At 39.9% G+C, this 18,126-nt stretch overlaps 1 protein-coding gene across 11 annotated transcripts in view; it reads right to left on the bottom strand.

Moving 5' to 3' along the window:
- Positions 1 to 18,126, bottom strand: part of nlgn3a (neuroligin 3a) — a 144,887-nt gene that overhangs the window by 115,731 nt on the left and 11,030 nt on the right. For 10 of the 11 annotated variants that reach the window (XR_006821890.1, XM_046030820.1, XM_046030821.1 and 7 more), the window contains one exon: positions 17,810 to 18,005. The gene's annotated coding sequence lies outside the window, so the exon portion shown is untranslated. Of the gene's footprint in view, positions 1 to 17,128; positions 18,006 to 18,126 lie in introns of those variants that run through there. The other variant, XR_006821889.1, reaches the window with a different exon arrangement.

Raw genomic sequence — 18,126 nt, 5'->3', positions numbered from 1 at the left:
CTTCCTCAAAAACCGCACACAACAGCTACTACTGTATCTCTCTTTCTATTCTGTGCCTACTTTGGAGCAAAGAACCCCTGGAGCAATCATAACACATACTGTAGATACTGTACGTACGCTTTGTGATCATGCGTCCAGACGTACGCACACTGCAACATCTCCCAAATAAATTTTGCACTTCTAAAACAACTCCCCTTATCTGCCTCTTTTCAAGCGTCTTTCTAATGTTTTTTGTCCGTGAAGCGACTGTAAACATCCTCCCTGTTCCATGTTTCATTAGCAACCTGAGGGAGATGGGGGGGTAAAAAAGGGTTTTCCTCTAACATCTGGATGTTCGCTAGCTTGAGTGAAAAGTCATATCAGATCAGATCCTGCTACATCAAATGCAACTTGAGGGCACATTATTTATTCATTTAGCTGCTGACATCCAAACCATGCCCTAAACGGTGACACTTTGAAAACTATTCCTCTGTGCCTGAACTGTGCCGATACGAGTGCAACTAGCAGGGGCTCGCAGATGGAAGAGAGTTTTATGTTCCCTTTACCAGGCATGGACGTAGATGAGACGGAACAACAGGGCCATAGTTGTTTTCTAGCTGAAGAGCCTTGGAGCTTCTGCGAGGAGCAAACACAACAGAATGAAAGTGAAAATGCCTCCACGCCTGCTGTAAAATGTCATGTGACTACAAGGCCTTCTCGCAGTTTTCATAGACCCTAGCCCTCAGAGCGAAAATGCCACGTCACCTATTACCAATATTTACCCCGGTGGTGAAAAGAAAGCCTGGCTAGCGTGACTACTGGGCCTGTGTGGGTGTGTCTCAGTTTGTGTTTATGTGTGCGTGGGTGATTTGTATTGTCCTTTTTCATGTTTTATGAGTCGGCTGTGAAAAAATGGTGAGATAAATCAAGAGAAAATTTTCACTCAGCAGGAATAAAAATCCGGCTTTTATTGAAAGCTTGCTAGTATGACAGTAGCAAACTGCGATGCTTTACATTTTCAGGAACAAAAGCATTTGTTATTTCAACTAATGCTCTTTTCTTTCTCCCTTCCACTGCTGTAATCCATAAGTCACTTTTTTATTTTGTGAATGATTTAAGTGTCTGTATCCACACCCTTGGGATAGCCTAAAGAAGAGCCTGAAGATTGCCCTCCAACTCCAGGGGTTAGCATCAGCAACTTGGCATGCAGACATCCTCCACAAAGGAAATCCATATGTGATGGATACAAAGAAAAGGTTTTCAGTGGAAGAGGAGAGCTACTTCTGTGCAGGATTAAGTGCTTTAGATCTAATGATGAGAGAGGGGCCTGTTTTTATTTGTTTTCAAACAGGCATTTTGCTCTTGATGGAATAGCAGCTGTGTTCCGTCTCCGGAGGGTACAAATGCTCATCAAAGACCTGGCTTTGTCAAACAATCCATAAACTCTTAATGCCACATAACATGAGATATTTGCTAGACAAGTTCAGGGAAAGAGCAAAAAATCAATGAGAAACAATTTATCCCAATTTACAATGTGATTATAGTAAATAACATTTTATATCATACACTTTTGCCGTTTGATTCCAAACCATTGAGAGACAGCTCATGTTTTGGGAAGTTAGCCCCTCCAGCTCAGAAATCCTTGGTGGGATTCTCGCTCTTCCTATCAATATCTGTGGCAGCGGCTGCCAGAAGATTTGGTAGCTCTGGATGCCCGGGGCTTTAAATCTGGGCCAGGGGTTGTGTGGGATGCTCAGATAAATGGGTTGGGCTTTGTTTTATTGCAACACTGCATGTCTTAACTTTCTGTGTCTACCAGGGATTTCGAAAATTTGCTACTGTCCTTGGGCCTCTCTCCACAGCAGCAGCTCCGAGTCGGGTTTGAGTCAGCCCTGGTGCCCCAAGATTACATAAATATCCTCTATGAGCCATTCCCCACTATATCCATGCTCTACTGTTTTGGTCGCTTTTTATCTTTAGCAGCGTTCTGTTGCTGCGTGGGTATGGGGTGCAAGTCTAAGATTAAAAGGGAAACTGAGGATCTTCATTTAACCCAATTTGACGAGTCCTTTCACACTGTGCCTAACAATTAAACGCAAAGACTAAACATTTCCTCAATGGAGGATATTCTGCTCTCAAGTCCTCTACTGTGGACCTTTGCTAATGGATTTTACTAAAAAAAGACCTTTACTTGTGATGCAGCTGTTTGTCATTCGTGTGCAGCAAAGCATCAATATGAAGGAAAAGTGGGCCACCGACACACAAAGCAAAATTATCCCTGAGGAAATGTGTCACATTTGCGACATCTTTTGCGATAAGGTTTCCTCATTTGTGCTTCCTAATGTCTTCTTTCAAAAAGCACAGTGGGAAACAAAAGGCAAAGATATGGCTTATTAGGTCAGTACTGAATTCCTTTTTTACACACTGATCATGGACCTGCTGGATAAATCACATGGGTATCGTTAGAATCAAGCCCGAGGAGTCTTTGGGCGCAGAGTATTAAGTGTGTGTGTACTCTGGCTAATGAATTTCCTTTAGGTATTTCTTCCAACAGCCAATCAGGTAAAATGATGTGTGGCAGTTTGGCAGTCATACTGAAATATATTTTACAGCGCTGATGTCTTTTGCACTGTAAAACACTGTATACTTGGGCAATGCAAATCAAAAAATTTCAATTCAATATCCAGTTTGGTGAATTGTTATTATTCAGCAGCAGTAGCAAATAACTCCATTCGACATCCCATTAGTTAACATATTACTTGGTGCCAGGCTACCAAAAATCTTCAGCAATAAATGCTTATTGTGGCTGTTTGCTTTGGAGTTGGGGCTTCTGTAGAATTTCAAATGAAAGAACTGTGTGTGAAGCAGGTTTGCATTGTAAGTGGATGTGATTAAAGGGAATAAGAGATGAGAATGGTGGTAAATACTGGGGTGTCAAAAAACGTTGAATCATTTAGTAATTCTCAACATGGCAAGGAGATCTGCCTCAATCACACATCTTCACAGAAAAGAGGGAGTGCAGAAAAACTCCGGGACACAATTCAGTAGCATTTGTATTCTGCGTGTTGTTTGTGTATTGTTGTAAAAAACAAAACAAAAAAAAGATAGAATAGCTGTTGTTGTCCACAGCATGAATAAAACAAACTTGGCAGATTTTTGTTTGACTGGCTTTCCCCAGCCCAGAGCTCACTTGTCAAAAGGCTTATCCAGGCTTACCTTTCTCCAACCTAACCATTTTCCTCTTGTTTCTTTTCAATCTCACCTCTTCCTTCTGTCCTTGCTCTTATCCTCTCTGATCCCCTCTCCATTCCAGCTACTCTAAGAGAACCATTTCTATCCAACAGTATCATTTCATTCTTCAGCTTCAGGACTGAACTGCCCACCACTATTATGTCATTCAACACCTGTACTTACACCCGGTTGAAATTCACAGTGGGCGCAGGCCAAGGACCTATGAGAGAAACTACAACTCTGGAGTCTCTTGTCCCAAATCTACCTTCCAGTTGTAGTGACTTGAGAGACATGTGTCCCTTTCCGGGATTCCGCCGTCAAAAAAATACATCAAGCTGCGTTTAAAATGTCACACCCATGGAAACACAGCATGTTAATATTCATGGTTAAAATTGCATCCCACATAGTTAATAGCATTCCACAAATAATATGCGATTATGGACTTTGGAGCACATAATTTGGGCAGTTGTAGCAAAACCCTGAAATCTGTGCGACTTAAAGGATCAGAAAAGTGCCTGGAGGATCCCTCTGGTCTTATGTGTTCGCCCCCATATCACCAAACTCCTCAGAAACAAAACTTTTTCTAGATTAAAAACCAACAAGAAACTCGTCAAAATCGCGAGCACCTCCTCCGCATCCTCACTTTCTCTCTCGAACCATTGTCATAGTGACCTACAGCCACCAATTCATCAGCGCTGCTATCTTGAGGGAGTAAGCCACAAGGCTATTTCTGTAATGACCCAGATTTTCAGGTGAATCTGGATCCTTATCGATGTAATGAGCTGCATCAAGTCAAAGAGAACATATTAGGTCAAATAAACTCTATTTAGCGTGGATTTTAAAGCTTGACATATACTGTCACAGAATATTTCAAATAATCAATAAGGTAAATGTTCTATTATTTCTTATATTCTATTATCAAAGAGTCATGCAAAGTGTGCATCCTGCCTTTAAAAAACAATCAATTCCAGAGAAAATTCCCCAGTCTAATTTCCTTTCTTGGTAATTTTGTCAGATTAATATCAAGTCAATTTCCTGGAGCCTGTTCTTACACCGAGTGATGGCATGATGATGGTATCATTGGAAGAAAGCTATAATTGTGGAGGATGGCTCCTTTTAGGAGGAATATGGGCACAGATGGGCCCTGAGTTTGATGGAGGAATTTCTCCATCCTCAAAGGCTATCAGGAAGCATTGCCAAGCTGGCAAGAGATATAAATAGACTACAATGAGGCGCTGGTCCACATGTAAGCACCAAAATAAACCAATCCCAAAGCAGGTACTATCCTATAAAGGTACAGGGTTTACAATGTCATTAAGGCACACTGTAAAACACAGTTCTATAAAGAGAATTGTGATTGAGAATTGTGATTAGATTTGGTTGATTACTATTTACTGATCTTAATATTATTTCGCTCACGTATTCCTATTAAATGTTAGAGGGGAGTACAAAAACAACCGGACACAGTAGACGTGCATCAAATAGCTAACACATAGACATCCACTCACACTCACACCTACGGGCAATTCAGAGTCTCCAGTCAACCTGCTTTGCATGTGGAGTGTGGGAGGAAATGTGAGCATCAGTAAAGACAGAGACACAGTTACCACTGAAGACACAGGAGAGATTTACTCACGATTGTTTTGGGGAATTTGGAGGTTTTAATGGGCCTCCGGTCATTAGAATCTAACTTTACATTCTAAAATTATATAATTATATAATTATAAAATTCTTTTTTTAAGGGTGAATTTAGCATTTTTTTGTTCATATTTTAAACATTTAGTGTTTTTAAGGCTGAAAGCTAGATGCTAAAATGAAGGCATTTAGTATTTCTCCATCTGAATTGCATCCCTGGCATTGGGGAGGTTTCAAGACAATATTTAAAGAGAGAGCATATACGGAAAATATAACAAATTCAGAACCATTTCTCGCTTCTGTAAGGCAGTACTCAAAAATGTGGGGATGCAGTAGGAGAATATGGCCTCACTACCTCAGTATTTCTGAAATTCTGGTTATGGCCCTGAGTAAAAAACAACATACTGTAGTCCACACAGGGACAAACAAAAAGCGGTTTTGTTGCGAGGAAAAAATGACATAACAATCCTGTGCTTTACATTTATGATACACATAATATTTTATTTGGTCTCCAGGATCCAGGAGCCAATAGGCAATTTCTTAGTCAGCCAGACCTTTGAACAATTCACATCTGCCCCTAATGCCTTCTCTGTGTACTATGAAAAATACATGTGAAGAGTATGGTGGAGACTGTCTACCAGATTTAAAAAAGGATATAAATAAACGCTTCTGCATTTATAACTTGCCTTGAGAAAGAAAGAAAGAAAGAAAGAAAGAAGAAGCAACATGACACTTTAGCTGGACTCAGTGTCAGCAGTGATTTGGCTAAAAGACTAAAAAAGACTATCCTAAAAAGAATAAAGCAACTGTAATTTAAGACAGGAGTCTGTTAGTATACAATGGCCAACCAGTTGCAGAGGAGAGTTTGTGTATATGTGTGCATCTGTGGGAGAGAGAGAGAAAGAGAGAGAGAGGAAGGATCTCGATTAATCTCTTGCATTACTGCAGTCATTTCCACTCTCTTCATCACCAGCAGCATGTGCTCTGTGCGATTTTAAATATTTAAATCTGTAATCTGTCAGCATTATGAGGTTAACACACACTCGCAAAACTGGTGTCCTATCCGTCACCATGCTTTCCACTTCACACGGCTCCACATACATCACAAGGGCCTGACATGGCCTTTTGTAGTTCTGGCTGGAAAAGACTTTGCAGTCGGTGCCTGTAATTTCTCAACAGCGGTACAGACATGCTGCTGGACCCTAGGGAAAAATTAAGGGAAATGCACGCAGCTGAAAAATAAAGAAGCACCCCGAAAAAAGAAAGCTGCAGCACTGTGAAGCATGAGGAAGCCTCTAATTGTTTCCCCAGTGTATGTGACCCAGTGACTCTGGAGGAGTTCTTCCTTGTTCTTTTACTACGGGTAAACCAGCATTCATTATTGATTTGGTGGCACAGACTGTTACACAATATGGTCTTATGAGTGGGCCTAAGTGTTTAGTCAGTTTGATTTGCAGCTGCATTAGAGCCTCACTAATACACCCTCTTTCGCCTTTTTAAACATAGTGCTGTATTTTCCTCAAACTCTGAATTAATAACCAAGAATGAATAAATTAATGAATAAATTGAATAGGATTAAAGCTTGAACGACAGTGACCCATACAGTATGTGAACATCAGGTTGATGGAAGACACTCCAACGTAGCCCATTTAGCCAGCTCCATGTCATGTCTTCATATGACAGGCTTTTGCTAAGCTCCTTAAGAGCCTGCCCCAGGGGATCTATGGTAGGCTGGAGGTACTGACTCAGCCCTTATCTCCACTAATTTACCCCATGAATTAGATGGGCCCTCGCTTCTGTGTCCTGCCAAACCCACACAATACTCACTCCATGTTAAGAAAATGAGGAGAAAAAGGGGCTTAGCGATTGCTTAGTTGGATAAGAAGCTGGGGAATTGACAGGGGAAAGGCACACTCTGCCATATCAACTTTACCTGGACAGTAACGTTCATCCCCAGGATTTAAAAGTGTTGGTTCCCCGTCACTTGTCTGTATATTTCCAGGGTGGATTAAGCGGAGTAAAATGCAATTTGAATCATACGGATTAAGGTGAACTTTTCAAAAACAAACAGACAAGGTTTCACCCGGCAGCCACCAAGTGAGGTCAGAATGACTTGGTTCTTTGTTCATTTCACACTTAACTTAAATAATTTTTGACAGACATTTCTAAAATTCAAATGAGCTGGCAAGCTACAGATGCGGCATGTTAGAGGACAGAAAGGACAGGGCCACAGAAATCTATACACACATTGGAGAGTTAGTTGTTTGTCACATCATACCAAACCTGCGACAATTGATCAAAAGTAATTTTTTAAGGAAAAAATTCAACATTTTCTGATTCCAGCTTCTTAAATGTGAATTTTTCTGTTTGTTTGTTTTTTTACTTCTCTATGACAGTAAACTGAATATCTTTGGGTTGTGGCCAAAGCAAGACATTTGAGGACATCCTCTTGGGCTTTGGCAAACACGTATATTTTTCACCATTTTATAGACCAAACACTTAACCGAGACAATAATCATCAGATTAATCGACAATGAAAATAATGTTTGCAGCCCTGCATGTGCAAGTGGAAAGCAAATAACAAAATATGCAAATTATAGTCTGCAAATAACTGTGACAATTTCAGTGAAATCAATAGAATGTAAACAAACTAGTATACACAGCTTTGACTCCTGTATTCCAGGGTTAAAAAGGTCATTCATGTCGTTTTATGTTTGCATGTTCCACATGAATAAAACTGAACTGAACTTCATCCCAGTCGAAGCTCACGTAAGTACAAAGTACAGCTTTGCATCTGAGAGCCTCTCTCTCTATCATGACACTCTACCGCCCGCCCCTCTCACTGTCTCTCTCCATGTGATGCATTTTAAAAAGTTCTCCTTTAAAAAAGGAAAGCAATCAAAAATAGCTCCTCACTGCTGCCGCACATGATTTCAACTCAGTAGGCTTCGTCCTCGGTCTGGGTATCATTGAGTGTAAAGCATCCAATTAATAAATAAATAATAAATAGATAACTTCTGGCAGACAGTGAGTGGAGACATACTGTGTGACATCTGCTTTGTAGTTAGAATGGCGATGTCCAAAAGAATCTTGTTTACTAAGCAGACATTGGTCTTTGGCAGGGAAACCTGTTAGTCAAGGGAGATGTTTTTGGGCCACGAACAATGTAAAATCTCTGTTAAATATGTTATGTGCAGTAGTCTTGAGGCGTATCTTTGTGCCTCAGGCCAAAAACGTTTGGTTAGTCAAACAAAAACTCTTTCATCTTTGCACAGATTTAACAAATTATAATCTTATTCATTATTAAGACGAATGTGACACAAGTGTATCTTGTGAATTGTAGCTCATTTCGAGTAATACTTAAAAAAAACAATCAGGGTATTTCTCGGCAATTCTGTCACAAAAGGTGTAATTTAATGAGGAGGAAAGCGCATCCTCCTGATCAAACATGAAGAGACAAGTTTATCCTCCTTCATTAGTCACTGTACATCTATGTCTGTGGATAGCCAGATTATGAAAGCGCTGTGTTGACACATGATACACAGTTTAACTAGGGTTTAAAACATTTTGCAGCTTTTTGCCCCATCTGTTTTCTCTGCACTACCTCTATTGTACAGAGTAATTCAAATAAAAGACTTGGAATCATTTACATTTTAAGTGCTAGTAATGTAAAGACTGAATTATATATCTATAACTGAACCTGTCCTCTTGCACCAACAGAAGAAGTGAGTAAGGAAGTCTTTAAACTAGATGTCTATTCATTAAGACGTTTCTAAACCGTGTGTCTTAATGAGCATCAAGGCCAAGGCAATCGTGTTGTTTGCTTGGTAATGGGGTGAAAACTAACACACGTTAAATCCAAATTCTCTACATCTGCCTTTTTCTTTCTCTGTGTGCGACATAGCGAAGTTGTGAAAGGAACAATCACCGGATTTTCCTCGGGTGTGGGATAGGCAGTGATAGTACATATTTTCAGAAGGTCAGAGGTATCCATTTGGGAAATTATTCAGCGCCTGCTCCTGCTGCTTCAAGACAACGCGTCAAACACAATGAAGAATATTAGAAAAACACAAATAACCTTCTACAGCCTCTCTCATATGTGCAACAACACATCTCTGCATATACACAGAGAAGCACACGCGCTCACACACCTCCGTCATCGCGTCTGGATGTGAGAGCAATAACCGGAGCATGCCGAAAGAGGAACTGAAGGCTGAAAAACAAGAGGCCTCTCGGGCCAGAGAGCGATGAGTGGATCATCCATGTTAAGTCAGGCCACGACATACTCAGGTGTATTCACTTTAAGTCAGGACGAACCCTTGATGACCTTTACGGCGGACAGGGAGCTTCATGGAGCTTTTCTTGAGCAGTCCTGAGACTCTCAGGGTAAACAACACACTCAATGCTGATTATTCTATTCTGACACTTCTTGACTGCCCAACCCTTCCAGTCTAATATCCATCCATCCATCTATCGTCAACCGCTTATCCTGCGTACAGGGTCGCGGGCCAGTCTAATATGTCAAGCAAAAAAACACAATCAGCAAGCAGCATTCTTGGTCTTCATTTCTCCAACAGCTGCAACACAAAGCTTAGTTTTTAGCTGCCATGATTGTTACACAACTTGAGCACAGCACAGACAAAAAATAAAACACAAGTGAAGAAGGGTTATTAAAACAGCAGGGAACTTGAAAAATAGCACTTCACTGGACTGGAATACAAACACGGAAGGGCCAGATAGAGAGAATTCACAAGCAGCAGCAGCAGCATGCATAATCCTTCACATGATATTGAAGACACACATACAATATGAATGAACGCAATTTGCCTGCAAATCAAATCAAAATCCAAAGAGTCCTAATCAAATTTCATAGGGTGGTTTTAAAATGTGCGCAACAAAAACTAGGAATTCTATGTGTCTGTGTCATTATTACCCATTAAGAGCTTCTTTCATCAATAGTGGGGTATGGATGCCAAATAAAAGGCTGGATCATTTCCTAAATGCTTAGGTTTGAGGAACACATTGCTTATTCAACCAATCACCATGACAACTCTTGCTTGACATTTTCACTCCCTCTTCCCTTCATGGGATTCAACTCTCACAGTTAATTATTCTTTCTACCATTGACTACAATGGGACTATTTATCTCTAAGCTTCTGTCATGTGTCCAGGAATTTCAGATAGTAGGAATGCAGATGCAGAGGCCTGCAGGATCATTATGGTGCTTTAAATTTAGCACTACACTCTTCATCTTCTTCTTCCTCTTCTTCTTCTTCTACAAGCAATATGTGAAGATGGGAAAGTGCAGTTGTTTGCTTTGAAAAATTAGCAATTTGAATCAGTAATTCTTCATTTCATTTCCATCCAATTTTAGAGTTTTCAATTTAATTTGCCAAAAGCAAGTCAGGGGCTATTTCATATGTTTTGTTATAGGCAGAGAGGAAGAGAGAGGGAGAGAGAGAGAGAGAGAGAGAGAGAGAGAGACTGCTCCATCACGCGCACACAAGATGTCTTTACGGCCAAGTAACAAGTGCTACTGAACAATTACCACAAGCATATATTTTCAGCATAGCAGCGCAGTGGTGTTTGACATGTTACATATGGCAGTGTGGACAAAACACACACACACTCACACACATACACACACAGCTAGCCAGCATCCAAACCACTGCCTCTAATGAGAACGGTAGTCCGTTCAAGTCACAAAATACAAATGCGTTTTGAAGTATACGTGCTTCGTGCCAGTTTGCTGCGCTGCGTCGCTGTAGCAGCACAAAATACCACTCTTTATCTTTACAGAATAAAACATAGGCTATATATAGGTAGCCTATAATCAGTCCAAGTAGCCCGATGTGCCCATTTCCCCCGCATCCCCCTAATTCACTCACCGCGCACACCGCCTCCAGCCCCCCCAACCCAGCTGCTCATCAAGTATCATGACATGACTCACCTGCCTTGTCGAGATGTAAATCCCCCCATGATTTGCTTTATGAAAATAAAAAAGCCGGGAAAATGTTTTACTGTTTCGGAGTCTTCACTTGCAGGCGGTGGTGTGTGTATCCTACTCCAAATAATTATCCTTCCAGTCTGCGCACTGCTTAGGCTATGTTTTTTCGGGAATGACCTTCCTGCCAAGCGATAACGCCTCTCATTATCGTCACTCCGCTGTCATTTGAACGCGTTTCTCCCGTTTTATTGCTCTTTTTTGTGTGTTGCGGCGGGAAGCTCTCCTCCTAGTCCTGGTGCGTTTGGATGCTTTTTGCCTTGACTCTTGGGCTCAACACGAGCTTCGCGGGAGCGCGCGGCGAGATCCCGACTGAGTGGTCGGGAGCTCCGATTGGAGATGGGGAAGAGAGTTACTAGGTAACCAAGGGCACACGCATCATACATGAAAAGGAGAGGAGGATTTATGCCTTGCAACTATGCTCTGCCCTTCTGCTCTGTCGTCTTTGACAGGTCATCAAAAATGGACTTTTTTTATATTTCACTGATGGGCCAAGCTTCAGCCTCTCTTGCAAAAAGCAGGAGCCTTGCACTATTAATGGCATAGGGCAAGTTGGTCCTACAGAGAAATAACGTTTTCTATGAATGCAAGCTCTTTACAAATAACAAACTCTTAAGAGCAGGGAGGAGGACATTTATGAGGCTGGAGAAAAGTAGGCCTATACACAAACATACTGGTCAGAAGCCTAATAAGCAACAGAATAGAATGTTTGTGTGTTACAGGGATGTGGTGTGATCTTGCGTTTCTCACTCAATCAACTATGTCGAGGCTATTAAAGCTACTTCAAAACTTTTATTTTATTTCCACAACTGCGAGTCAATAAAATAATAGAAAGAAATATAAGTGTGTGACATGTCATTAACAGTGAACTCTTCCTTTAAAAATGTCCATCTTACTTATAGGCCTGCAGGCATAAAAAATAGCTAAATGGATCACTCATTGGACTGTGATGGACCATTAAAATCTTTATATTACCATAAACAGGTCTACATGTAAGTAAAAGTGGGCCTTCACTTACTTTCGTATTGTTTGTGTAATTTACCTGTTTGTATTCTGAGTCTCTAAAACAGGTGCTGAGCATCATTTTGATTTGACCAGTGACAATGTATGAAAAGGAGCATCATGCTCTGCCACAGCTCTGCCACACCTCCCCAATAAACCTTAACTCCTGCACTCATGCAGACAGATCTCAAATGTTTGTGAATGTGGATTTACAGCAAGTTTATACTGGCTGATTTTAGACCCACAGTAGCCATATGATGCTATGGAACAGTTTATCCCTCCAGATACATTATGTCTGCTGCCTCTATTGGCATTTTTAAATCTCAGTTGAAAACCAATCTCTTCTCCTTGGCCTTTAAATCCAATTGAGATCAATACTGCATCAGTGCTTTGTCTTTCCTCTATCGTCCTTGTGTCTATGTTGTCTGTTTACCAAAGTTAAAATAAAACTAAATACAGGAATTACTGAATGGATTTTAGCACGGTTTAAATGCACATAACAATATTGCTTTAAGGTTTAAACACACAATTCAACCACTAAACTGTATATAAAATTATACCACACAAAATAAGTAATAATAAGTGACCAGTGCAAGTCTAAATAGATGAAGGGTCATTATAAAGCAATTCAACAGCCATAATACAGCAGCCACTTATCAATCAAATCTAATGTAGTGTTTGGAACAGCATATATATGACTGCTCATTCATGGTCACTTAATTATACAAAGTCTCCAATGTTAACAAGTGTCGCTACTGAAGAGCTGCCATTTTTACCGACATTGAACACTCATAGAAAATGTATCGTAAGGCCAGAAACAGGGCAGTTATAAGACATCTTGTGTTAAGAGGCTCATTAATCACCATTATTTTTATGAACGCTGCAGCAGGGTATACTGATAACAAACCAAATGTTCACTGAAACCAGCCAGTTTAGTCACCTTTTTGAGTTAATGTCAGTCATTAACGTCCCAAACAAACTAACAAAACACTGCAGGAGCATCTAAAAGTGGCCAAATGTTGAGGGGGCACAGTAGCAACACACAGAGTGTGCTAAGGTTTTACAGGTGGGTACAGGCAAGTCGTTCATACTGACAAGGACAATCTATCTCTCACTGAGTGTCAACTCAGTGGCAAACAGATGAATGTTGTGCCTGAGGCGACTGGATGGGTTAGTTCAAAAGCATGCTGGAGAATAATATTTATGCCTTAGGAGGCAGTGTGAGCATTACAACGTCAAAATGCAGGGCTGTCAGATCTCCATTCACGGTCCCACAACCTTTCTTGGACAAATCTATAGTATATATGTTGAGATCTAGTTTTTTAGAAAATCAAGAGTTTCACAACTCTGAATTTTGTCGAAAATTATATTTTTCCTAAATTTGCTGCATGAAGCCCACCATCTCACCATCTACAACATTTTGTCACGGAAACAGTTACATCTCAGGATCAGAAAACTATTACATGAAAAGGGAGGGCAGGGTTCTCTGAGCAAAAGAAATAGCCTGCTTGATAATGTTCAATCAGTCTATTTACTGCACATAACACCTGTGAGGATGGATCATACAAAACAGATGGAATTATCACAAGAAGGTGCAATACTGAGTATAGTTGAAAAGGATTTAGTCTCTTATATTACTTTTATCCCATGATCATGTGTGCACAAAACAAGGACACACTGCTTGGAAAATAATTTTGTTAGAAGAATTATAGAAGAATTCCATATTTGGATACGACTTATTAGAATTGCTTTGCTTTTTTTTATTAGGAACAATGGCCATTAATGAACAATAAACATGTAAATGAGATACCTACTGTAAGACCCAAATGGCAAATCTTTTCAGTTTTCTCTGGCCAGATGTTAATAAGTACATTAAAATGATGTGTGTTAAAAACGATAACAGCGCTAGTCATGAAACATAAAGGTAAATATCAACACAGGCTACAGGATGCACAGAAAAGCAGAATCCCAAGAAGAAGAAAAAAACAACAACATGCACGCAAACAACAAAGCTCAGATCTGTCAAAAATGGTACAGTCAAGATTAGGGAGAAAAAAATGTCAAGCAGGAGATGCAAGAAGGAAAAGATAAATAAACAAGAAAGCAGGACAAGAGAGTCAGCAGAACAGTGAAGAGGAGAACTGACATTGTGATGTCCACGACTGTAAATCAATAAAGAATCATTTCAGCTGCACTGTAAAGGATTATTAAGTATTTTTTAACAATTTGTCATACTAGCACTTAAAATACTATTTTTTTCGTTTGTGAGGCACCTTGTGTCTTCTAAAGGCCACCATCCCCTTTCATTGTTCTCTGAAGAAAAAGAAACTAAAAGTACTGCACAAAACACGGAGCTTTCAGGCCTTTTTATTTAACCTACACATTTACCCAATCTGCAACAGTGCTCCAGTTCTTCATCAGTAATGCTATTAAGTTTAACTATTACTGTGGTTCTGTTGTCTTTTACCCAGTCATATTATTTATTTAGCTGCCGGAGCAATAATTCTTTTCACAAGAGGATCAATAATTCAATTTGTGAATGCTGCAGTGATTGTTACACTCCCCAGTCTCTTTCACATAAACAGCCTTAGAGCTGGATCTGTGAGTCCAGAGAGCCCTGGCTGCTGGGGTCACAGTGTCACAGTGTGTCAAGAGAGAGTCTGCCTAAGCTGAACGTGAAGGGAAAACATCACTGAAGGGGGAACATCTACGAAGTGGGAAAACACAGGAGTAACAACACAAAACCCCCCTGTGATAGGCTATATTTAATCTACATCATACATACTTCTAGGAAACATGTTCATATATTACATTTATCTGACACTTTTATCCAAAGCGACTTACAATTGCTATATATGTCAGAGGTCGCACGCCTCTGGAGCAACTAGAGTGTCAAGTGTCTTGCTCAGTGACACAATGGTGGATGGGTCACAGATGGGGATTGAACCCAGGTCTTATCCATTGTGCCATCAACACCCTATATATGTGACCAAAACTTGGCGCTTCAGTCTGCAGATTATTTCCCCCTTTTCTACAGCCCATCATTAGGGCACAGCGGGCAAAACGCAATCACCAGTTGCCCCTTCAGTGAACCAATTAGTGTGGAGAAAATTATGAAAAACTTTAGTACAATTATCACAGGCTGTGGTCAAGTATCTGCCATTTGTTAGAATCATGTTTTATAGTAAGAGTGGGCCTGTTCGTCTGACATTTATTACATCCCTGATGAATTATCATGGAAAGCAAAGTGATTCTAATGCTGTATTTTACAATGCCCAGTGCTGCAGGCTTCTTGTCACTTTAATGTGAATGCCGGGCCTTCATCCATATCAGAGTCCTGCGGGAATTGTGACAGTTTTTCTACAGAACAGATTGGTCAGAAGCAGGCTTTTCCTATATTTTGATCTCTGTTCTACCCGGAAGCAGGTTAGCCAGGCTGCATAGGTTACCATGGAGATTGACCCCTTTTGAAAGTGAGCTATCTTTCTTGACGCCAAAATAAAATTTGAGATTAACCCAAAATGATCTGGCTAACTAAATTCTGTTTATTAGACTGCCATCCGGTTAATCTCCTTGTCTTAAGTTATGCTTGTGATTAGGTATTTCTACGTGTTTTAGTTTAGACTATTTGACCCCCTCTGTTTGTTTGTTTGATCATAGAATCACTGTTAGCATTTAGACACTTGTGTTATTGTGTTGCATATACTGGCCTGTAGAAAGTTTATGCTGACTTTAACCTGCTAATCTAGCAACAGAGTTTTTTGTTTCAAGCTCTGCCTTGTGCCTGGGTCTTGTGACGCCTTGGCTTTCAGTAAACCTCACACAACATTCCTGATATTTAACTGAATTGTTAATACAGTCATAAGACTAGTAAATGTATCATCTTTCATGCACAACAAGTCAAAAATGGCCTTTACAATAGCATTCAGAAAAACGATATCAGAAATGGTAAAAAAGGATGGAAGCTTCTGGTGAGTCAGTGGTTTAAATTCTGTGAAACTCCTTTTTCCCAGAAGCCCATTTATTTCAGCTTGTAATAAAATCATTAAAATCGATATCTGGTGATGAATGATGAATATGATTGATATGTATGCTCATAATGAGCAGGATAATGCAACTTCAAATTGCCAGTAATCACAGATAAAGCCGTTGGCTCCTGCGGATGTGTGGTCAGGTGCTCTCAAAGGACTTGGACAAATGTGTTCTCAAAATTACAGTAATATCTTTGGGATCCCCAAAGACGAAGAGAGGCTGTGTGTGGACGAAAGCGCAGAAGAGAGACAGGAATCTGGAGCTTATACACCACTTTTAATGCTAAAACAAAGTGACCACGACCTGATAGTGGCAAATCACTGCTTTATGTCTATATATGTTGTCACTTTTGTAGCCTGTGTGAGTAAAACGGATCCGCAGCTCACTCCCTCCTCAGCAAGGCACAGTCACACTGTCTAGTCTTATCCACACATGTGATTTCTTTTTATCACAGATGTAAGAAACAATCAGATAACAGCAAGACAAGCCAGGCCACAGACAGAGCCTGTGGGGCGCATTGCCAAAAACAGCCCTTTCTACCCCATGACACTTTGTCCATTAATGGCTCTCAACCTTGTTTTCATGAACTTCAAGAATGTACAGTGATATTATTTGGGGGATGGGGCACAGCTAAATTGGCTGCGCCGGTGATGATTTAGTTGTGTCCTATTATACTTATGCAAACGTTTGTATTTTGTATTTTATTATTATTTATTTGTACTAAATTCAGATCCATTTGTAAAGATGTGTTTCCACTTTGACAATAAAGTGTACTTTGTTGATCAGTGTCCAAAAAGCCACATTACATCTATTTTGATTCAATGTTGTAAAAACAATAAAAGATGAAGACTCTTTGTATGCTGCAGGCATAATTTCACTCATAAACTAAGAATTAGGATAAGGAACTAAACTTAAACTTAACTAATAATAAGGATTTATCATCAGCTTTTTCTTTTTATTTAAAATAAGGTTATGCAACATACTCCAAGCACACAACATCAACATTGAACAAAGATGAGCAACAAATATTATTAAGTACTATGATACTAGGACAACTTGTATGTAATTTCATAAAATAAAAAAGTCAGAGGCTTTTGACTTTTGGGATTAAAAGTTGACTGGATGCACTTTAATTATTTAATTTATTAATCAGGATCTCCTGATATGTTCAGTTGTTCAGTATAAGACAGAGTGCTTTTGTTAGTCATCTGTAACAGATGTCCAGTGCATCACACAGCGATCAAATGGCCAATATAAAATACTTACTGTCATTTGCAGCCTGTTTATTTCCCTTATAGTAGCATTACCCCAGATACCAACACTGTAATCTCCGTCAGTGCTGGACCTACCTACTCAGCACCTTTTATGCCCTTCAACCTTTGGTTTGCAGATTTAATATTAAAAATAAAAAGTGAAGAGATGTAACTGTGGCATGAATCTGAACGCACAGAACTCGCGGTGAAATGATGCCAGCTGTATATAAAGACAACTATTAAAATAAGATTTCCACTTTAACAGACAATCTTCTCTTCTTCTTAGTAGGGGCTGAAAATGTGATGGAATGACCTTGTAATTTATTACTTTCTCATTCGGTTTGTTGTTTTCCTGTTTGCTTACCTCAACGGCTGTCAAACAGCCCAGAGTACACAGACACACACACACAGAGAAAACAGTGCACAATTCAAAATATAACCCCAAATTATCGTAACGATATCAAGGTCAAAACAAAGAATAAACACTGGCTAAATGAATGTAATTGAATGCTAAAATGGCTGTTTTCTCCTTTGCAAACTGGATAAAGAGTCAGAAAAAAATCAGCTTTTCAGTCCTCAGACTGAAAGAGGGAGGGAATCTTGATGGCGTTGTAATACTTTCACAGTTTGTCCACAGTCAACTCACGTTAATCCCCCTGTAAATTGTACATACCCTTTCAGCGTTTCTCATCTTAAACATCCATTTTCAGCTTGGTTGAACTGCTTTTTGTGGTTTCAGAACACATTTATGGTATTTTGAGACAGCCGTCTCTCACAGTGATTGGGTCTCAGGCAGAGGCTGATTACAGCATCCCACATCAGACACTTTCCCAGGTAGCCTCGAAAATCAGGAGATCTCCCCGGGACCCCTATAGTTGAGGAAACAAAGAGTTTTAATCAAGCCGTTGATGCATGCTCTTAATACTAATGTTTCCATCAGACACACTTTTAACTGGTTTAATGTTTTCTACCACACTGTATTTATTAGGA

This window comes from Micropterus dolomieu, linkage group LG19 (genome assembly GCF_021292245.1).
Source record: "Micropterus dolomieu isolate WLL.071019.BEF.003 ecotype Adirondacks linkage group LG19, ASM2129224v1, whole genome shotgun sequence".
NCBI lineage: Eukaryota > Metazoa > Chordata > Actinopteri > Centrarchiformes > Centrarchidae > Micropterus > Micropterus dolomieu.
The sequence above is the reverse complement of the archived record's forward strand: the minus strand, read 5'-3'. Positions and strand labels throughout refer to the sequence as shown.